Consider the following 23313-nt stretch of genomic DNA (forward strand, 5'->3'; position numbering starts at 1 on the left):
GGAAAACCAAGGCTTGCCCTCCTTTAATCCTACACATCTCAGATCAGTGGTATCTTTAGTAAAGGGCATCCTTCTGCTGTCCATAACTGATTGACAGAAGGGCTTTTACACTACAAGGATGTGTAACCATGGCTCTTGTGACCAGGCTGGGTATCTGGAAGAAAGCTGTGCACACATGTAGGAAGCTTAGTTCAGTTGCCAGCTCATCTCTTATAGTGAAAGGTCATCGTTTCATTCAGGTATTTGCTAAATATAGGAAATGCTCAGGAAGCTGAATGCTTTGATCTTGAAATACTTGTAAGCTTGGTGTGATGAAAGGATGAGGGAAACATTTAAAACAGATCGAGGGAAACAGATGTTTGGCTTCTTCCATCCACTACCACTAAATCAGTCACTGACCCAAACCTGTATTTAGCACAGGTGATTTTCCACAAAGCTAATCCTGCTTTCACTCAGGACATTCTTCTTCCATAAAAATCCATCTGCTTGCATAGCTTCAGAGATCGGCATAAATTGTAGCTCACCCTAATGGGTTTTGCAAGGGGGTCCCTGCACCAAATCTGAGAGCCACATGTTTCTTGGTGAGAAATAGCAGAGATTCTCTCAGTTTGGGCTTTCTGAGTCACCAGCTGATGAGAAACCTGATTTTTTTCTTGATATTTCCTGCTCTTTTTAAAGCAAAACTTAAAAAAAAAACAAAAACAAAAAAAACCCCATAACAATAAATAAAACCTACTGGCAAGCATTTTTTTTTCATTTCAGAGGTACTCACCCCCCCAGTCATGGTTAAATACACCACAAAATCCATTTTCTACTGGATTTTTTTCATTTATTTCTTGTCTGCCTCCTTTCGTGGTTTTTTTTTCCCCACACACTTTAGCATTATCTTCTCCACTTGTGGGTGGCCTGTGAGCACTTAGCTCAACCCCTATAACACCCACAGCAGAGAACTAACAATCACCGCATGCCTCAGCACTTGCACGCACAGCCCCTTAGCCAATGGGATGCTACAGCAAGGTGGCTTTTTCTAAAGGTTGGTGACAGTAGGAGGGTTGGCTTATGAAGTTTCACAACAAAGGCACAATTGGAAATTAAGTCAACTAGGTCACAGAATCATTTGAATTGGAAGGGACCCTGAACAGCCACCTTGTTCAACTCCTCAGCAATGACCAGGGACACCTACAGCTCCCTCAGGTACTCAGCGCTCTGTCCAGCCTGACCTTGAGTGTCTCCAGAGATGTGGCACCATCCCTCTGGGCAACATGTGCCAGTGCCTCACCACTCTGTCATAAGAAACTTTTTCCTTATATGTAAGGCCTTCACCTTGCAATCTCACAGGGTGACCTCAGCCGTAAGTCAGGGCTCAGTGAAGCCTTCTTTGGTCAGTCCATCCTGAATCCCATTTTCATGGCTTTCAGCAGCCTCCTTTTTCTTGATTTCTCAGCAATTTTTCATCTGGCTGGTAAAGCCTGGCAAGCCGTAGAAGCAGATGTTTATGGACCAGTCAATAAGCACAGATAATTGCTTGAACCTCTTAACTCCGTGCAACTGTCCAGACAATTATCTGCTTACGTATTTACATCATTCTTATTAACATTATGTTTCACCAGCATTTTATCCTCTTCATTTTATCCTCTGCAAAACCCCTGCAAATGTCTACCATGATAGAACAATAAGTAATGCTTAAGTTAGCATTTGATCCTCATTTTCTTATAAGTGGCAGATTCTTCTGATCGTCAAAATAGATCTTATCTTGAAAATGCTGGGGAAAAAAACAAACAAACAAACAAAAAAGCTCCCATATTGTCAACAAAAGCAAGTCTGCACTGGAAAGTTTACAAGTTCAACAAAAGTAATTCTGCTGCTTAACAAAACTGTGACTGCAAAAGAACTCAAAACATTTATTCTGCCACAAGTGTAATTTAAGGCTATTTAGTTTTTGCTCAACCTTTTACAAACGAAGTGTTGTTTCACCCTGTGCATCACATCAACCTTCACACTGCAAAATCTAATGAGGGATAAGCAGTCATGAACATTGAAGTTGTACAATACAGCAGTTTTGCAAATAAATGAATACTTTATAGACAGACTTCTGTAATTTTTTTTTCATAAGGGTTTTTTCATAAGGGTTTGCTGTAAGATGTGACAGCAACAGAATGTAAAGTAACTCTTTAAACAATGCAATTCGCCTCAAAGGTCTTTTTACCAGTGTGCCCTATGGTAACATATACTACAGCAAATTAAGCAATAACAAAATAGAACCTCACAGTTGGTGTTTTATTACACAATTCTGAGTTAGACCCAGATTTTCTGTAGCAGCTTAAAGCACTTCTTGTACATGAGGAACCGTATAGAGCATAAACTTCTGCAAGCTCAGTTCGTCAAAGCTTTGTCAGCATGAGAACCTTCAAGCATGTTTCATTTCTATCCAATTCTGAAAGAATTGGTAGATGTAATTCTCCCCACAGATAAGAAAACTCACATCCAATTCGGAGCTTTTCACAGCCCCAGTTAATATATATATATGTATATCAGAGGTCTATAAAATACTTATTTTTGAAATAATGTCTAAATAAAAATCAGCATTGTGATATATGACTGGAACCCAAGTGCTTTCTCAGCTCTGGCTTTCCTTTAGGAAATTCTCTGTTATGTGATCAGTGGCAAAACCAACTGAAATCTTTTCCTTTACCTTATGAATAATACGTGCTGTTCTGTTCCTGGCCTTATGGACTGAAATTGGAGGTGAAAGCTGTTTTGGGTAACAGGAGTATAGGGCTGATGTATTGCTTCCATTTATTATTTGATCTCATTCTATTATGTGTTTCATTATGGCACACTCAATAGGCTGTAATCATGGGGAACAAGATAGAAAGGGTAGGGCAAGTATTTTATTTCCTGCCTTGGCTGCTGCATAATTTTCATTAGAGCTTATTTTGAATCACAACTTTGAGTTAAGTATCAAACAAGAAGGATTACAGATACAGTGTACTGGGATTAAAACTCCATGGTTTTGTGTGTGTGTGTGTGTGTGTTTGTAAGCAGTGTAAAGAGTTAATACACTGTCTTCATTTTTATAGGTGAAATATTTTGAACTTTTGTTTTTTAAAAAAAAAGGAAATGGTACAGTGGTGCTTAAAAAAATTGTTTTTCCAGCTACTTTGGTACAACAATTGTTTGATATAAACTTGCATGACACTGTGAGCTTCCTCTCCCTAATAGCCTAGGCGTTCTTTTTCCAGCAGGAGGAAAATGATTGTGTCCGGGATGAGATCACATCAACTGCTCCATTGCAAGATGCCCCGCTATGGTGCCAAAGAAAGACATGCCCAGTGGAGGGCTGATGGCAAAGACAGAGCCAGCAAGAAGTGTGGGGACAGGCATTCCTGCTCTATTCCCAAGAAAGACTGTTCCCACTGCTGAGACGGACACCCCCAGACACAGACATCCCACCCCTGGCCCTGGGGCTGGGCAAGGCAGAGGGCTGCACATCCCAGCAGTAGGTTCCCAGAGGCCAGAGCTACGCTTTGATCAAGTTGTCTCTGCTGACTTTTGGGAATTAAGCCTGGGGAAGTGAAATAAAACTTTCAGTACAGCCACATGGCTCTTGAAATAATAGAAACCGCTTGAGAAGCAGCAGGTTAGGACAGGTCTGAAGATTTCAAAAGTTTTTGGTGAAATCTTCAACTGCTTATTCAGGCAGCTAGTTGAAGTGGAGATCTTGCCAGGCTGTTACTCACAAAAAAAGCTGAAAGATCCCAGAAAATTCTTGCCTAGAATAGCAGGTTGCATAAACTCAGGCCACCCAACAGCCTCACAGTTTCATCTGATCAGACTGGGGGGTTCCATTACAAGGCCTCAGCTGCACCCTTTACATACATAACATCATAAGTGTAGAACAACAAAATGGACCCAAATCCAAACAAAATCCAGGTCTCTTCAATTACTGTGGTCCAACAGCTCAGGTGGAAACAGGCGTCCTTCCCATCATGGGGACACTGGCAAAGATTTTGCCTGCAAGATTCCTTTTCCAACCTCAGACACTTAATGGCAACCTGCAGCAGGTCCCTCAGGACCCAGAGTCACGACCCTGAGCTCCTTGGGACCAGTCCCACAGCTGGGCTCTGAAGAGCTCTAACACACAGGCCAAGACTCTCTGCTTTCCTCCATGGATAAGCACACCAGTGCTTATCCTGCCTCACAGATGTCCTACAACACCCTGATTTGCCTTCAGTATACCATTATACCACCCCCTGGATTTCTCACTGTGGATGTTATCTAAGACATTTGAAATTTTGCATGCTTTGTCTCAGACCTTTAGCTTCAGTAGCCCTCCGTGGGCTTGTCAGTGCTGATGGGATGGCATAGATAATGCAGAAGCTTTTCTATGCCAGTTGTGCAGCAGTTAATTTAGATGGCAAGAAGCCCACAGTGTCCTGTTCCTGTGTCCTGTCCAAGAGGCGATGACATTTTCTGATTGCAAACATGATCCTACGCACCTCAGAGTCAATTTTAGTCAGAGACGAAATTGTATAAATCTGCTTTCATAGAAGATAAAATCTTCCTCTGTACTTTTCTTTTTTCCATTGCTCAACTAACTATTGTTTTGCTCAGCATGTTTTAATCATAAGTAAGTTCATTAATAAATGTGCTCTTTGGAGCCATGAGGGACTCTGTGATATGATGGCATTAATATTTTTGAATAACATCATTAATATCATTTACTCTAAAAGGCACCCACAGTGGCCTCGAGGCAATTATAAAACTTTGTTTCATGGTACTGGATGAGCTCATCCAAGTAAAATGACTACAATGCATGCCTACATAATATTGCTGCTAGTTGCATCCTATTTATTTATGAGACTCATCAGCCACTATGAGAACTTGTTGTGAGCATATTTGTCCTTTCACTGTAAAGTCCCCATCTCAGCTAGCTCCAACCATTTGGATCTCAGGAGAGCTGTCCTTGAGAAGGGTCAAGAAGAAATAAGAAGCTCCCTTAAATTTGGAAATTTCAGTGGTGGTCTCCAGGGCAAGCTAGGGGTTGTTCTACAGCTAATGGCTTCTCTGGTGGGAAAGCTTCCCACTGAGTTCAACAGGGATGGAGATGCTGTTGAACCCCACTGACATGCCTAACATCATACTGAAACCAAGTCTCTGGGTGAACACGCAGTAGCTAGAAAAGTGAAGGTGCAGTGTCTTGCACTCAGTGAGAAGCCAGATCATGTCTGTTAAGATCCCATATCTTTACATATATCAATACATATCTTCGTATTCTCCATCCTTCCTTCCTGGAGTCAATATTCAAAGAATTTGAGTTTATTTTTTGATCATCTTACTTCCACATAAGTAGAAGAGGTTTTCTCTCCTTTATGAAGCAGGCTGAGAACTATAGATAAAAGTTTCTATACAGAGGCGAGATACCTTGCTTTCTCCATGTGTGCACTGGATAGCTGCTGTATGCTTTGAGCAGAGCAGCAAAGTCTGTGGGTTTGTTTTGTTTGTTCTGACCATATTTGGATGGGAAGAGGCATAGGCAGGAGATGAAAATGGTTCGTATAATAAAACTGGTCTTGGATGAAGCTCAGTAGTATATTACTGTTTCATTTTAGCACTCCTGAAATAGTAAGGCCTTGTCAGATTCAGTCCCAGGGGAGTACATCAGACAGATTTCAGTTTCAGCTTGTGCCATATAGTTGCACTTTGCCATATTTACTCACATTATGGCATATATGTGGGGAGGAAAAGGAGAAGAATTTCCCTGTTTCTAAGCTGTAAAACATCTTTCAACACCTCTGTTCCATATTGAAGCAGCAATATATCATTGCTGGTCACAGAGCAAAGCAATTACATGAGTACAGGTACTCTATCTGCAAACGTGGCAATCCAAAATGTGGATCCAGCTCAAATTTAGGCAGGAGGAATTAATGTTTTATTCTTAAATTCCCACTTGTTTCTCAAGAGAGGGGAAGGAGAAGGGGAAGGGGAAAGGGAAGGGGAAGGGGAAGGGGAAGGGGAAGGGGAAGGGAGAGGGAGAGGGAGAGGGAGAGGGAGAGGGAGAGGGAGAGGGAGAGGGAGAGGGAGAGGGAGAGGGAGAGGGAGAGGGAGAGGGAGAGGAGAGGGAGAGGGAGAGGGAGAGGGAGAGAGAAAGGGAAAGGGAAAGGGAAAGGGAAAGGGAAAGGGAAAGGGAAAGGGAAAGGGAAAGGGAAAGGGAAAGGGAAAGGGAAAGGGAAAGGGAAAGGGAAAGGGAAAGGGAAAGGGAAAGGGAGAGGGAAAGGGAAAGGGAAAGGGAAAGGGAAAGTTTTTTCTGGGAAAACCTCTGTGCTATAAATGCCTCCTCTGTAAAGAGGGAATATTTCCTTTCTCCCATGCCAGGACTGTCCAAGCTAGTTAACTGTTTGGGCTGGATTTCATCTGGCTGCAGCTCTGCAGATAAGTGCACCCAGTGGGAGCTCTGACCTCAGCCAGGCCAACAGGCACAACAACATGACCAAGCAGCAGCAGTGAGCTCACACCCTATGCTCCCAAACAGCTTTCCTAGGGGTTGTTACAGAGTTGTCAGAGTCAGGGATGCTGCTGGACCAGCAAAAGGAGGATGAGTTGGGATTGCATCATGCCTCTTTCCTTGCACACTGCATGGAACGTTACAGAAATAATCCCTCTGCTGCATCTCAGAGCAAATTGCTGATTGCAGATTTGTTGCAGAGAAAGTCGTCTCCTGGCTCTTGAACAGTATATCTTCTTTAAACTTAAATTCTGTGCCATCACCCAAAACTTCCTGCCAAAGCACGGCTCTCTCTGCATATCCAACTCCTCTGTTCCCTCCATCTTTCTTTCCAAAGCCGTGGGAACGGGCTTCATCACTTGAGAAAAATGCCCTGCTCATACCCCCCGCTGTTGCTTGAAGCAGACAAAAAAACTTAGTCTTTTGAGCAGAGAATCTTTGTCAGGACAAGAAATAATACTGACCTCTGTGAAGATGGCATGTGCCGCCAGAGAGGTGGTTCAGGCTGTGTTCCACAACCAGCTGTCTGCCGGACTACAATGCAGGGTAGAGTATATGGAATATAATTTCCCTCCCCATTTGCATTTAATACAATGGCTTTGGACCACACATTATTTAAAAAAAAAAAAAAAAAAAAGAAGTAGTCCAGGCACTTGGCTTTCGCTAATGGCTTGTTACTCCTCAAGCACTGTCTCTTCAGTGCAGAATGACAGCGTGATTTGTGTCTCTCCCAAAGCTTCTATTTGCCTTCCTCCTTATCCTCCCTGAAATTTGCTATTTTTAATAATAATAATACCTCTATGTAACAGTGGGAGGACTGGACCCACATGGGTGGTCTCTTATAATGAAGATAAGGTATCTGGGAACAATATTTTAATGTATTTTGCTTTTAATTGAGTTTTTCCAGTGTTTGGGATAATTATTTCTACCAATTAGCCCACTGGTATTGTTAGCTGGAGGCAACCAGTCCTCCTTCAGGCCTCTGACAGAGGTTTACAGTATGCACAATGGTGCATAGTCCCATTTATGAGAAAAAAATTGCCCCTCTGCTCCCAAAACTATGGGAAAGGACTCCATTGTGAGACAAATATTTCCCATGGAAATTGTTCTGAGAAGCCTGACGAGCGTTCATGTTTCAGATAAAAGCAAGTAGTTGGAGATTCTAAAATGAGGCTCAGAATGAACACAGGGTAGGGGAGGCAGCAGAGACCTGACCAGGCAACTGACAGCGTTGACCATACAGAGATGATAGGCACCAAGCCTCCAAGACCAAGTATATCCCCAACAATGAAGAAACAGATCAAATTTAGTGAAAGTAAATTTGGAGTATATACACTTCAAGACTTTCTTTGCAAACAAGCTGGATGTCAGATGTTTGCTTTTTGTAATAAACTGTATCTGAATGGTGATGCAGCTGTATGAGTGCTGGAGCAGTGGCCCTGGGCATGAGCATGTGGTGTGTTTTTCCTTACATCAGCCTTGAGCAGGAAAGTTTCTAGCATTGTGCAGCAGGAAGCTGTTCATGCTGGGGAGAGAGGACTGGCAAGACTTAAGTGAAAAGATCCTGTGGCAAAAATATGTAATTGTTGTACAGGCAAAGAACAATAAAGAGTAGGATATGACCTGGTAGCACATAAGCACAACATTAAGGAATTACAAGACAAGTCCTGTGGCACCATAATCTATGCCTGGGCAGAATTCAGTGAAGAGAAGCAAGGAAATTTTCAAGTCAAAGATGAATGAGGCCTTTACTTAGCTCAAAATGCAAATGACTTGATGATGGTGGCCATGTAAATATAATTTTTAACCTGCACTAAAAAAAATCTCCCCGGCTTTTTAAGAAAGCAGAACAGAAATTGTGATTATAGATCAGGAATTTATCAGTGAAATCCTTTCCATCAGAAATATCAGAATATGCTCATTCCTGTTTGCCACAGCAGATGAGTCTCAGCAAAAAAAGATTCAGTGTTTAGGATGGAACTCATGGGCTGCCCAAGGTGTTTCACCCTAGGACACCCACAGTCTGCTGGAAATCTCTTGTTTTTAGGCACATTTTTCCATTCCATGAAAACCTAAAATGCCCACTGCTGCATCTGTACAAAGTGGAGCTGCTTCTCTCCAGTGCAGCCCCAAAATGCGATGGAGCTAACAGGGTGCTCAACGGTGGACACTGCCAGAGGGCATCCCAAAGAGACATTTTGCTGGCTTAGGATCTGACACTAATCATTCAACTGCAATCTAATAGTAACATCTTACTAGTTTAGGATCATGGCCCCAGTCATGCAACTGTAGTCTAACAAATCTTATTGCAACATCTGCTGCTGGTAGAGGAAACGTGGAGAGAACACTGACAGAAGCTTGTTGTGAAATCCAGTTATTGGGAAGATTTTTACAAATGTGAACAAAACACTTAATGCTCCTACACCAGAAAAGTAGGTACAGTACAGTGGAAAGGGATTTTGAAGATAAATCCTCCAGAGACAGCACATTTTATGTTAAGCCAAAGCTTTTAAAAATATATATATATTTTTTTCCCTTTTTTTCCTCTCTTTGCCTCTTCACTTTGCTGGGATGGTTTCTGAGTTGTTGGCAGCAGTTTCAGAGCTTTAGCAAAGAAGCAGAGAATCTATTACTGAGATGAAAGTCCCAACCAACCTTTTTAGCATGTGCCAGAAGCCTTGGCAGTGAGTCCTGTACACAGTAAATACCTCCACACAGAGTTAGGAAGGCTGAAACTTCAGCAAGGTCACTCACCTGATGGCTAGGGAGGTGAGGCACACAGATTGCACTGACCTCACTTAGGATTACACAGCTAATTCAAGAAAGTATCAGAAATACAAGTTATTCATACCTACTACCTTTACCATGTCACCTCTTACTTTACTGAAAATTTTATTAAAATGTGTAAAAATTGTACCTTAAAAGACTTTCATCTCTGTTCTATAAAATCTGCAGTGATGGAGATTCTGCAGTACCCCTTGTTAATCATTGTTTCATTTGAAATGTGAGAAAGAAAGGGTAAGTATTGTTAAGGAAGAGCTGGATAAAAAGGAGGTTTTCTAACATGAAAAAAATAGTGCTTGATCTTTCACTCACATTGCTCCTTATCCTATACAGATCAACACTATCTAGTTCTTGGATCTCAGTTTTAACTACCTCTGACCAGCTTGTACTGGCTTTTACAAAAGATAAGAAAGTTCTATTATGACTCCAGGTAGGAGAGGTTTTTACTGAGACCACACTGTAATAAATTGTCTGGTGTCTGTTCTAGCAGAGATTTAGTAACCTTGAAAGATGTAAAAAAGATTAAATCCCAACTACAAAATCTTGAAGCATTTCCTTAAGAAGAGAGGTCTGTCTCAGATTAGAAGAAAGTCCCACTGTGATTTTCCACTAGCTCCTAGAGAGAGACTTAAAATAGTGAATCAGGCAGTAGCCAACAGGGACACCCTGGATCAGTCCTAATGCGCATCCATGCATGCAAGACATTTTTTAACATATAAGCCAGCATCAGAAATCCATGCAGCTGTGGGATAATCTCCCTGCCAGGACAATTTCATCCTAAATCTTTATACTTAAAGACTTAAAACCTAAAGAATGAGTTTTGATAATATTTCCAAATCTCCAGTTTTTGTTAGCTTTAGAATTATAGTTCCCTGTGCACTTACTATCAATTTAAAATGTCCAATTCCTATTTGAACCTAAATCCTTTGCTTCAAAGAGCCTTGGTTTCTACGGTCTATCTATAATTCGTCAGGAAAAGGAAAGAAAAAGAAAAATCTTTGCAAGTGCCTTGGTTATCAGAACCAGCTCCAGGAGAATACAACTCTGGGAAACATAAAGAAGTATAACTTCAAAGGGTCAGAGAACAAATGAATGAAACAGCAGAAGAAAAGCCATCTCTCATCTCATTTAAGATAATCAGCAGAAGAAGAAAAGGTTACCTGCCTCTGCCATGCAAAAGCAGGTTTCCATTGGTAGACATGTTAAACCAAAGCTGTTTAAAAGCACTTCTGCAGCAGATGTTGCCTACATTTGCACACAGGAACTTCAGGAAATGCTTGAGGTGAATGCAAAGAGTCATGAATGTACCTGGAAACACTTTATAAAGTGCTGTAACTTTCCTGCAGGCAATGGAGCTCCATCAGTTGCGCAAGACAAGAATCTGTCCTATTCATTAAAGCTTTCAGATCTCCAGAAAATGAGGTATGTGTTTTGAGTTGGTCTTCATGGCTTCAAATCCCAAGGAGACAGCAGCAGAATGGAGCAGTGCGCGTGAAAATCCTCCAGGTAACAACAGGTGATAGTTCAGAGACATTGTTACAATAACATTCAGTTTTATCAAAGGATAGAACTGTAAAGGGACCTTAATTTTGCACATCTTTTTAGGAGGCAAAGAAGGGCACTGCTGATGAGATATGGGAGCACAGAATCTGCTAAAGATGTGAAATCAATCCTAAATATCTTGGTATAGTAGAAGTTGGTCTAAAGTAGTTAAAATTTTGTTTCGGGAAGTACTGAGATATTTTTAGATTAAACTACACACATTTACTCATTTCTATCTCTGTGCAGAAAATTCTGGGCAAAAATATGGAACAAGACTAAAGGAGATCACCGTAAGCCAGGGCAATGCCTCACTTAGCCCTATGCTCACTAGTATCAGTGCCTTACGGGAACAACATAAAGCACATGTAGGGCAAAGTATTTCTATGATGTACCCTCCCAACCAGCAGTCATCCGGGGATTTGCACAGATGAAGAGCATTACATTTAATAATGGTTCATGGACTCTTCATCCTTGAAAATGCCTTTTTGAACTAATTTATAATTTCAGCCTCCATATTATCCCTAGCAAAGATTTCAGCAATTCCACTGGGTGAAAAATTAGTGCTTTGGTATAATTTATTTTAAAACCTGACAGTTTGGCTGAGTGCCCTTGAGTTTTTGGGTTGTATTCACCTTCTCTTTATTGTTCAAGATTTTCTATGTCTTTACTGTACTACCTTCAGCCGTCTCACTTCTAAGCTGAAGGGTCACAGCTTATGCATGGAAGTTGTTCCATTCTTCTCTGTCCTTTTTGCCTTCCTTTTAATGCTTCTCCTATATTTTTTTTCTGAACACAAGGGTGGCTAGGATTACACTTTATATCCAAACAAGAAAGGCACAGCATTGCATAAATGTCCTCTCTTTTCCACAGAAAAATGCCTTCTAAAATAAGAGAACATAGGATTTGCTGAGATCTCTGTAAAGCCTCATTAATTTTATTGTTTCTTCTCATATGCTCTGCACACTAAACCAATTTTTCAGGAGTGTATCCTCAGATCCTATAGACTTGGCTCTTTTTCTAATAAACTTCAAATCAAAGCCCTCACTTTAGCAAGCCTTCTTGCTTTTGCACTTGAGTTGTATAATTGTTCAGCCAAAACATCCTGCCTCAATGATGCCAGGCACTTTAAAATGAAAATATGCAGAAACTTGGGACAGTTATACAAGTTATTCCAATAATTGTTGGCCTGCCATGCTATGTTTGATACAGTTTTGTGTTGCAGTGAACATCTGGTGTGCCCCTGGATAACTCAGTGCTTTGGTAGGAGCTCTGATTTTGGGCTATGTAGCAGGTTCTGGAGCTGACTGTGACTTGAGACAAAGCTCCCAGGAAATCAGCATTCTGTAGTCACTACTGGAACAGGACTTGTAGGAAAACTGTCATGCAGAGGCACATTTTTCACAGTATTCTTTCCAATGCATTCTCTATGACAGAAGGTCATGCTGGCTCTGAGTTAGTTCATAGAATCATAGAATCATTAAGGTTGGAAACAACCTCATCTCATCAAAGCATCTACCTACCACCAATATTTCCCCATTAACTATGTCCCTCAGTGCCAGATCTTGAACACCTCCAGGGATGATGACTCCACCACCTCCCTGGGCAGCCTCTTCTAATGTATTATTACTCTTTCAGAGAAGTTTCTAATATTCAGACTCATATCCAGCTCATTTCATTCCTAATCTGCCTCATTTCTCCTCACATTGTGTGTTTGGGTTTCAGGATGTAAAGTCTCATGCTGTGTGTGTGACATGCAGCCTTGCTGCCTCGTGGTGGGTGACCTTCCCTTCTTCCCTGCCTGTATCCCACTGGGTTGCTCTGGGCAGATGACTATTTTGCAGTTGTTTTGGGAGCCACTGAGGAAGGACCCAGCCACTGTCCAGGAGATGGTCTGAAACAGGAAACACTGAAAGGTCCTTTGCTAGAGACTTTACAACAGATGCAAAGTGGTGAAAATGATTTCACAGAACCAAAGGTTTGTAGTGTCAATTGTTTTCACAAAACAGAATGGATGGGTTGCATGTGTTCTGCTCCTCTTTATCTGCCCAGCCTCAGGGATTGCGTGGTGAACTCTGGGAGATCCTTAAAATAATTTCAGAGTGATAATTAAGAATTAATTACTGGATATTTACTAACACATCAAGTTGCCATGTTCAACACACCTGGCAAACAACCACCTTCAATTTATGCAGGGTCAAACTTGCTTAATCCATTAATCCTTAAAACGTGTTGAAGCAGCCAGGTTTTATTGTCATTTTTCTGCAGAAGAGAAGAGCTCATGAAGCAAAGCTGGATGACTTTCTTTAGTCACAGAGAAGACCTTTCTTTTAGCTCTTCTTCCTGTTGCCAAAAATCCTACCTTTTCTAAAATAAAAGGCTTAGTTGGAAATGCACTTAAGTCAATGGGAAGACAGGCTGCCTTTGCATCTGTCTGGGTTGAGGAAATGGGGATTTACACCACGAGCTGTGCTGGGATGCCTCTCTGCACCTCTCACATGACAGTCAGTTCTCACGCTCACACCCTTGTTTCATGTCTTTCAGGCAGATTCAACTCCCTCCAAATAACTCCTGGATTAAAAGTGCAAGCTCATGCTCATCCAGTGCTAAATGCCTGTTGTTCCTGCTGCAAGAGGAATGAAGAGTACTCAGCTCAATAAACTGCATAAATTTAGTATAATCTAAAATAGCATTATTCAAAAATAGTTTCAGAGTAATGAGAACCAGCATTTCTTGTAATTGTAATTGCATGTGCACACTACAGAACACCTTTCTTTATAACATCCAGGCTGTAGAGCTTTCTGTTTTGAAGAACACTTATATTTTCAGAAAAATAGGAGATCAATAAAAAGCATTAAACACGGTTCATGGTAACAAGAAACCAATGGAAGTTTATGACCAATCAATCCATTTAATTCTGCCAAAGCAATAAACCATCAGTGTAGTTATGAATTGTTATGCCAAGCTTGGAGGTTTAAAATGTCATCCAAAATCAATTGCTCCCCCAATTAGACCATTAGTTGTCAACAACTTAGTTGAATAATAAGCCAGTGGTTCACATCTGCTTGGGAACAGAGTCAGGGTTCCACTGTTTCCCTGGCTACTTGAGCTGAATTCAGGTCTGTTGGCATTAACATGAGTGTGGGTAGGAAAGCAAAAACTATGCTGGAAATGAAATCAAGTTCTCCTCCCACTGCCCTAATCACATAAATCTTCTAAGTTAATGGTGCCACAGAATAGCTCTGATTGACTTCAGTGGGGGTTGGGGATGCACAAGGAATGTGAGGTCAAGCCCCATGTACTGCTGACCTCTCTTAGGAGGTGTGTTATTGCAGCCTCCACCAAAACTGCTTCCCAATGCCCATCTGACATCATTAGTGTCTATGTATATACAGTGCTGACAGCTACTATAGACCCCCTGCTTTGCTTCATGTCTATGCAAGTAGCAAAGGGAGGAGCTGTGCTGTTAAGAGGGCCTAGAAGGATGTGAAAACCAGCTACTGCCCTTGGCTTTTGGGGTCAGTGGATACCAAACATCAGAGTGGAGACTGCTCCTACACAGGATCAGCTTCATCCTTTCTCATCATGAAGTGAAGTTAGAGACACCACATGGAAGTGGGAAGATGAGACATGAAGTACAGAATCATAGAATCATTAAGGTTGGGGAAGACCATTAAGATCATTTAGTCCAATCATCAAATCATCACCATGCCCACTAAACCATGTCACTCAGTTTGATATCTATCATTTTCTTGAAAATCTCCAGGGATGATGACTACACCAACTCTCTGGGTGGGGAGGTGTAGCGAGACAGAACAAAAATACAAAGAGGAGGAGAGTATTTGGGGGTTCACCAATCCTATGACAGTGGGCCACCACCTAGCATGGCCCACATCAAAGAGAGCCCAATCTACTGGGCATCTTCCTGCAGTATTAGCACCAGTGCTACAACATTCTGGTGCAGCTTGCAACATGCATGGCATCCCACTGTGGTGTCTACTTTCACGGGACAGACAAGAGGACAGACACTGCTATAGGCTGATGTCAACCAATATCTTGTTTTTTCCAGAGGGATCAATAGGAATCAGGCTATTGGCAGAAGGTAAACTTTAAAAATTAAAACTAATAAATACAATCACCATGCCTAATGGAAGTTATTCTCACACAAATTGTATGTCCTGCCATTTTGCTGCTTTTCCCTATGAAGCACATCCTGTCTTCCTGTATGCAGTTATTTATATTTCTGGCAAGCTGTTCTACTTAGCACCCTCCCAGCAGGACCTCTTTGCAGCAACACTGTTTTTAACCCTAGTATTATAATGACCATAATTTAATGCCATTGTATTTCTCCTCTCTTCAGTGTTAAACATTAACATTGGGCCCACCACTGACCGCTGAAGGCATCTGCTGCAATCACATGGGAAATATTGGGCATTATTTGGCTCCTCAGGAGATGAATGCATAGAGTGGTTTGTGCACTGCTGGTTTGGGAATTCTCTGTGGAATTAGTTTTAAAATCAGCCTTTAAATTGGACTTTCATAACTTCTGCTTCCAAAGGTTGGCTCAGCAAAGCACTAAATCTTTTTCACAGCCCTGAGATTCAGAAAGCTCTCCTTGATGATCAGCCTTGTTAGATCCAAGGCCCCATTCTTTTGCAGCCCTTATTGTGTGGCAAGAAGAAAGAAAAAATGAGTTCTTGGAAGTGAAGACCTTCCTTCTGTTCAGGTTTAAATAAAGAAAGGGTCATTGCCCCCGGCGATTGCCTCTCTCTTTTCCTTTTCTTAGACCACATAAATAGTGAAGTAACACCAGCCCATAAGCTGAATACATCAGGTTGTGATCAGTACACTAAAGCTTTTACAACACGTGAAACTCATATATGCTGTCATGTGCACAGTGTGTCACAAGCACTTCAATTCTACATTGGATTAAATGAGCAGAATCTTGTCTTTCTGTGGTGTCTCTTGATGCATAATCCCTGAAAAGCACCATGTCTCTGGAATAAAATCTGAGAATGTTTTGAACATTTTTAAGATCTGAATAGAAGGCTGATGGTAGGATTAGTAGCACAAATGGAGAAAGGACTAGCATTGCAAGTGGGAATTCTAAAGCACACGTCCTTTTCCTTTATTATCTCCTTTATTATCAGAGCTACCTCAGTCCCTTGTTCCTTCTAACTTCATATTGCCTACAAAGTGCTACTCACCAAGTCAGCTGTGGCTTTCAGCATTCCTTTACTTTTTCAGTATTTTGAAAAATTACCATGCTTGAAAACAAGATAAATCCAACCTAGCTATCCTCTGATGCTCCCTCGCACAATTTGCAGCATATTAGAAGCATCCCACAACAAGGTCCTTCAAATGGGTGCATCCAGCTACACGGGGACAGCATCTCTAGATGCAGTTGGGGCCATCTAAGGATCTAATGATGGTCCTGGTTGCAGGCACAGGGCAGCCCAGGACTCAAGCTGTTTATAGACAATGGCGACAAAATCTCTTGTTCTCTGATGTAAAGTGGGATGCATAATGCCAATAGTCACTCCATAGTGAATACAGTGGGTTATCACCATATTGATCCCTAGGTAGGTACAGATACATATATATGTATCTTCTTTATTTCAATGCCTTTGCCATAGGGTGCTGAGGATAAATGCTCTACATAACCCCAGTTACACCCTTCTCTGTTCTCTGAAGACAGAGATATTATCTGCGCCCGTCTTTCTTTGTACTCTGTGGAATATATTCAACAGAGTATGTTTAAGTATGTTCTCCCTTGCTTGTTGTTTTCTTCTTTAGCCTTGTGCCTTACAAAACACAAAAGAATCACAAAGAAACTTTTTTTCTTTTTTCTTTTTTCTTTTTTTTCTTGAAAAAAAAATAAAGCCAAAAGTCATTAAATATGTCGGTCTTCTCTAGGTCATCTGTACCTCTCCTGTTCCTCATTAGGTAATGGGTTTATGCCCGCTGCTGTCTTCACTGTATTTATAGCACCTTTCTCCTTGTTTCCTAACACTCCTCAGTGGTTGTAATTCATTTAGCACAGCAACCTTTCTGCCCTACATGCTTATTTTATTCCTTGATCTCATCCTCAGTAATGTGACCTCATTCTCTTTTTTTAAATTATTCTTCTGGGACTCTTCTATCCTTATCCTACCCTCTGGCTATCTGCAGAGGGTAGAGGTGGCTCTTCCACCATGGGCTTTGTAGCCTGGCTGAAGCGCTTACCACCAATGAATGCAGCTCCTTCTTTCCACTCATGCCAAACAAACCTTCCAGGATGCAGAAACTTGCTCAAATGGGGACAACACAAGTCTTTATCAGTAACATAGCACCTACATCACCCACAGGTAGGGCTCTTCTCCAAATTTAAGCCATACCTGGGATATGACAGATGAAAACCTCTTATCCACATCCCATGTATCTGACATGTTGTGACAGCAATGGGTGGGAAATTGTGGGCTCATTCTTCCCCATTCTCCATTTTTACTAGAAGCTACAGGGAAGAGAAGGGGCACTACAGAAACATCTCAGCCCCTGAGATGTTGTTAGTGAGGGCAAGTCATGGCAATCTGCCCTCAGTTTCAAAGTCTGTTGGACCCCTTAGAGTCAGTTAGAGCCTTATTTAGTCTTATTCCTCAGCAGAGATGAGCATTTGCATTTGCAGAGCCACTGTGGCAAGTTTTAAAAGTTTAAAAGGAAACCGTCTGTTCTCCCCACTTCCTGCTGAACACAGGAACTGGCACCTCCCAAAACCACCTCTAGAAGGTCTGCAGTGAATTAATGAGGCCCTGATAAAATTAAAGCTCCTTTGGCAAAAACATCTGACAGAAAAAAAAAAGCAATTGCGTGGTAAGGATAACCTGAACAGAAGCACAGAGAGTGTTTAGTCTGTCCCACCAGTCCCTGACAAAAAGGAGTTCATGTACATTTGAAGATGAAGATAACATATGAAGACAATAAGTGGTGGTCAGAGCCTTACCTGTTCCTTCCATGACTCAAGCACTGGACCCGCTGCAAGAAAATCCCTATGTTCTTCTGTACCACAATGGGCAGAAATGTCTGTGGAATGATGGGGGAGTCCAGTCCCAGTCACCCTGCCCAAAACAAATCAGACAAAGAGTTGATGGCAACTCCTGTCCAGGTAGGACACCAAGAAAAGCTAATCACCACCCAAATACAGGTAGGACATCAATGACTTTCTGTGTCCAAGTAAAAATAAGAGTAAATCTGCTAAAACCTGACTTGATGTCACCAGGAAGCTTTTCTTATTGGTATCAGATACCAGATAATTTACAACATTCTTGCAATTGCACTGATGCAGGCTGTCTCCTCTGGCTGAGCATTATTTTGTGTGCATTACCTAAATCCCAGAATGCGCCTGCCCAGAATCTTTCCTCTCTGGGATTACAAGAACTTGGCATTACGAAACTGTAGAAATGGAAAGCTATTGTGATTTTGGAACAAGCAGGCCAGAGTATTTCATTCCAATGTACCTGGAAGCCAGCATAGAATCATAGAACTACTTGAGTTGAAAGAAACCCATAAAGGCCATCTAGTCCAACTCCCCTGCAATGAACAGAGACACATACAGCTCCATCAGGTGCTCAGAGCCCCTCCAGCCTAACCTGGAGTGTCTCTAGGGACGGGGCATCCACCACTTCTCTGGGCAAACTGTTCCACTATTTCACTACCTTTACTGTAAAAAACTTTTTTTCTGATATCCAGCCTAAATCAAAACAGCTATGGAAAGGAACATTTCCTTCATTAAAGGCCATAAACAGGGCTGAAAGCAGAAGTCAAGAAGCCTCACAGTTCACTCTTCCAAACTTCCTAGATAAAAATCTGATTTTTAATTATTATGAAGTTCTCTTTTTAGCACTCATTTACCCATATGCCTGGTGCACAAAAACATTGGTTATAATATCAGAGAAGCATTCTCCTGCTGACACGTCTCTAAATGATCCCAAACTTAATCACAGAACAGCATGGGTTGGAAGGGACCTTAAAGATCACCTCACTCCAACACTTGCTGTGGGCAGGGCTGCCACCCACTAGATCAAACTGCCCAGGGTTCCATCCAATCTTTTATCCTTGAGAGGATTTTTTTGTTTAAACCTTAGTAATTTAAATTCATGTAGATTACAAGGAGTTTCCCAAAGCCATCCTGGAACTACCTGCAGTCAGCCTAGGCAGCAGGTGAGTGAGGTTGCTTTGTTTTCCAGGCCTGTCTCACTCCCTGTGACCCCAGCTGAACCAGCAGGACACAGCAGCTTCATATCAGGCTGTGTGAATGCAAACTAAATGCAGTAAGCAGCCCTAATTAATGTTCTTCATGTTTAGTTGAGTCACCAAAGATACACATCAATCTAAATAGTGAATTTCATCGTTGCGTGGGGACCATAGGGCTCAGTTCATTCCCAAATGTGTCCTGGATAGAGCCCAAGATATCTAATACTGTGGGGAAAACACATATTGAGTGTCAAATTAAAGCAACAGCAGCTCTGCTACAAATGGCAACTTCCTTCTGGAGGAGTCAAAGATGCCTGAATGTGCTGCTGCTTTTAAATGTACTTTCAGAGTATTAATAGAGCTGATTTGTTTAGAATAGTTCCTCTCACTCCAGTTCCTGCTTTAACTCATACCCAACTGCTAAGCAGACTGTGGCTGTTCTTTTGTTAATGCACTCCCTCACAAATCACAGCCGTGCACAGGTCCCCTCTCAGTATTTTCAATTTAATGGTTGACAAATGTGTCTGTTTTGCTGACTGCTTAATGAGTCTTAAAGACTTTCCAGGCATGCAATGGGATGCTGCTTATTAGAGCTGCTTATACATTGTTGCATTTGCTTACAGGCTGGGGCAAATCTAACATGTGCATCAGTATATTAGGTTAAAAAAATAGAAACTGCAGTGGGAGTAGTCCCATTTACACTTGACAAGAGTCAGAAACCAGCACATCAAACTGACAAGATGTATACGTAAACAACTGCTTCACTTGCGTAGTTATAGGACAGCTATTGCTCTCTGGCTTCACATTGTGAGCCTCCTCTAGAAACATCAAGACTCCAACCCTGCTAACTTCAGATCTGCTTAATTTCATGCACCTGGGGTTTATTAATGGCTATACATAGAGACTTCCTGTTTTGGTGGCCATGCAAAGGAAATATATCTCTTTGTGGATTTGTACACACATTTTGGGGTTGGATATATTTATTATTTAATTACTTTTAGGGGAACAACACCAACAGCTGCCACCAGCACATAAATGTGGATATTATCACCTGCCTTTCCACCTGCTCTTAGCCACTGGTGGAAAGTGTGGTTTGAGGGACAAAGGAGAATGCAGTAGGGGAGCCCAGGGTAAGGATGTTCAGCGTATGAGAGCAGCTGGAGGAGATGAGGGACAGTCAGGGATGGAGGCATGGGTGGGAGTCGAAGGGCTGTAAACATACAACAAAATTTTGTCTATGGCGTGAGCTGGTTTTCACTGGCAAATCTATTGCCATCTCTCCCTCCATTTCTTCACAAAGGGATGTGTGAGGTGCTGGGATTTGTATGAGCTGTGGGTACGTGGCTGTGCAAAGCGCTTTCAGCAACAAAGAGCCAGATGCAGTGAGATGTACCAGTCAGATGGGGTTTGGGGAAATAAAGCACCCCAAAATAGATGGTCACTGGAATAGAAACAAAAAGAGAAATTGTACATTGACCCTGAGCTCATCTGACCAAGAAAAGGAATAAATCCCTCATTTTTCCAGCATAAAAACCTATGCCATTTTCTAGAGACTCAGAGGCCTTAGATCTCACTGCTTTGTCTTTTCTACTGCTAGTAGGGCATTCAGCCTTAAGAAAACCATTAAGAATATGTTTTCCCAGGGTATCCCAGGCTTTTTACTATTCAATAGCAGGGGGAAAAAATGAATTAATATTATCCTGTTGATTTCACAAACTGAGAGAGGACTAAAGGATTTTCCCCTTTTAGAAGTCTTATTTTGCAAGTCTCAACTGTACTAATATTAGCCACGTTTGCTGCAGAATGACCCCTTTAGAGTTTAGCATGGGTTTGAAATACACGAGCACGCCAGATGAAAACCGTCAGTCTGAAATTAGAGCATCAAGAGAGAAAAACACTAATCTGAGGATCTGAGCCGATCTTCTTGGGCTGGCTACCGTGTGTGCATGCTCTCTGCTTTACTCACAGTGCCCTTGATTTCTCAAGCTGTTTTGAAAGACAAAAAGAAAGTTGGTAATCATACACCAACAGATGGTTCCTGGTTAGCTGCTCTTTATTTAGAGGGAAGCAACTGCGATTCATCAGCTTTTTTTTTTTTTAATATAGCTACATGATGATGAACTTCCAACTCCAAATCTATTTCTAAGAAATACTGAGCAGCAAAAGATCTATTAATAACAAACATTGGGCTGACTGGAGATTTATGTTTTCAACGCACATATTCCATTGTTCATAATGTTCCTAAAGTTTTCCAATTAATGCCATATTACATATATTGCTTTCATGCCTGTAACTAGAAATTAGATATTTCTTACTTTTCTTTAACTTCACCTTAATTGGTAATTGTTAGCAAGTGAGCTATTCTGTGTTTATTTTGATCCTAACCATTTTAGGGGTAAACATTATTTTTGTAACACCTACCCCCATGTGTGTCAAAGTGAAGCTGCATCAGCTAACAGTCTCTTGAATGACAATGTACCACACTCCACACACACTTAAAGTTAAGAATTTCCCCTAGTAACCTAAGTAGTTACTAACCTAACTTGATGGTGGTTTGAACTGAAAATTTAACCCACTGCCTTAAAGATGGGAGAATGTCTCTCTATAGTAAATTATGTTTTACAGTGCAGCTTACGCCTAAGGATGCATTTTCCTTTTGATCTTTTTGTATTGATACCTTTTTTTGCACAGCTTAAACCAACAAGAAAAGCAGTTTTCCCAAGATATTCTAATTAGAGGTAAACTTTAAAAAAAGCAACAAGATGCTTTTCTGGAGCTTCTGTTTCATGTTTCATATTTGTACCTTAGCAGACATCAGCACAGGCCAGCACCAGAATTTGTGAGTGTAAATAAGTGCACAGATGGAGCAGTGTCCAAGTTTTTTTTTAAGAGATGTGGAGGATGCTTTCACTGATATATGTATTTTTCCAACAGCACAAATTGCTCTGAATTGAACTCAGAACTACTCGTTTTTTCATGTACTGAAGTGGGTTGAAATAAAAAGAAAGGTTGCTTGACTTTTTAAAAATTTATCTTAAAGAAAGCATTTGAGACTTGTGAAATAGGGGACTATCTTTATAATTAGTTACCTTAAAGAATTTAATACAGTTGTCATGATTTGTTTTAAAGATTTCCTCTGATTTTTGTGAGGAATAATACCAAAGAGCTCTAACAGCCAAATGCATTTCTTTTGTTCTAAAATATCCCCATCCAAGCCTCCTCCAATTTATTTTTTTTTATATATTTGGGCTAGGTTACTCTCTTACATATCTGTGAAATTCAGGTTTACCTTAAAACCAGTCCCTAGCTGGAAGGATTGGGCCTCAATTCAATACTATTTCCAGGTCTCTGCACTGTGCAAGTTTAAAATTGGAAATTCTTCACTTTTTTCCCAGGTTATTACCATTACAAAATATCTCCCTCAAAGTTCTTACAAGGGAAAACAAAATGAAGAATATATCTTTTGCAGGTTTTTCATGGATGTACCACATTCCTGGCCTTCTCGCCAAAACAGGAGTCTACCAATTTCCTCTGAGGAACACTATGTTGCCAGTATATGCCACTCACTGCTTTGCAAACTGTTGCTTTCTTCATCTTCCTTTTGCAAAAAGCTCTCTTTATTCTTTTTATTTTTCTTCTGTAAGTCAGCAGACAGCTGGGCACTTCTTCTGGTGTTGTATTCCCAGTTGACCAGTCAGGATGTAAGCAAGCCCAAGTGCAGCTGAAATGCACCAGCATGATGCCATGTGTTAAGATGCCACAAGGAGACACAATGACAGGTCCCTTAGACACATTTATCCAAAAGCCTGAACCAGTGATTCCAAAGATGCTTTCCGGGGACATCCTCCCTGCAGGGAAGCTCAAGGTAGGCCCTTTGGCTCAGCCAGGAGCAAAGTCCATCCCTGCATCCCTGCCACGAAGCTAGGCCCATCCTCAGCACCTGGCTGAGATGCACTGCACTGGGGGCACCTCCATCTTCTGCCCTGGCTCTTAGGGTGCCCAGCTGCTACTGTGCTCCTCCTCCTCTCCTCTTTGCCACTGACCTGAAACCCCCCCAGGTCACACAGTGGGCAATGAGATTAGGAGTGGGATTTGTAAAGACGATGCCTTTTTAGACAGCTTAACAAGCCAGATGCTCAACTGAGGATCAGGCCATCTGCTCAAGCCCTACCTGTACCCAACAGGTTATTGTCAGCAGTGCAGTTAGGAGGGGGAGATGATCATAAAACCCAAATCCACATACCCTTGTATGCAGA

At 41.5% G+C, this 23313-nt stretch overlaps 1 long non-coding RNA gene across 1 annotated transcript in view; it reads right to left on the minus strand.

The window, feature by feature from the left end:
- The window catches only part of LOC128080216 (uncharacterized), a 63563-nt gene that overhangs the window by 15359 nt on the left and 24891 nt on the right, over positions 1–23313 (minus strand). The window contains exon 8 of the long non-coding RNA XR_008206549.1: positions 17808–17922. This is a non-coding gene — a long non-coding RNA (uncharacterized LOC128080216). The remainder of the gene's footprint in view (positions 1–17807; positions 17923–23313) is intronic.

This window comes from Tympanuchus pallidicinctus, unplaced genomic scaffold, assembly GCF_026119805.1.
Source record: "Tympanuchus pallidicinctus isolate F22 unplaced genomic scaffold, pur_lepc_1.0 scaffold2, whole genome shotgun sequence".
Lineage (NCBI taxonomy): Eukaryota > Metazoa > Chordata > Aves > Galliformes > Phasianidae > Tympanuchus > Tympanuchus pallidicinctus.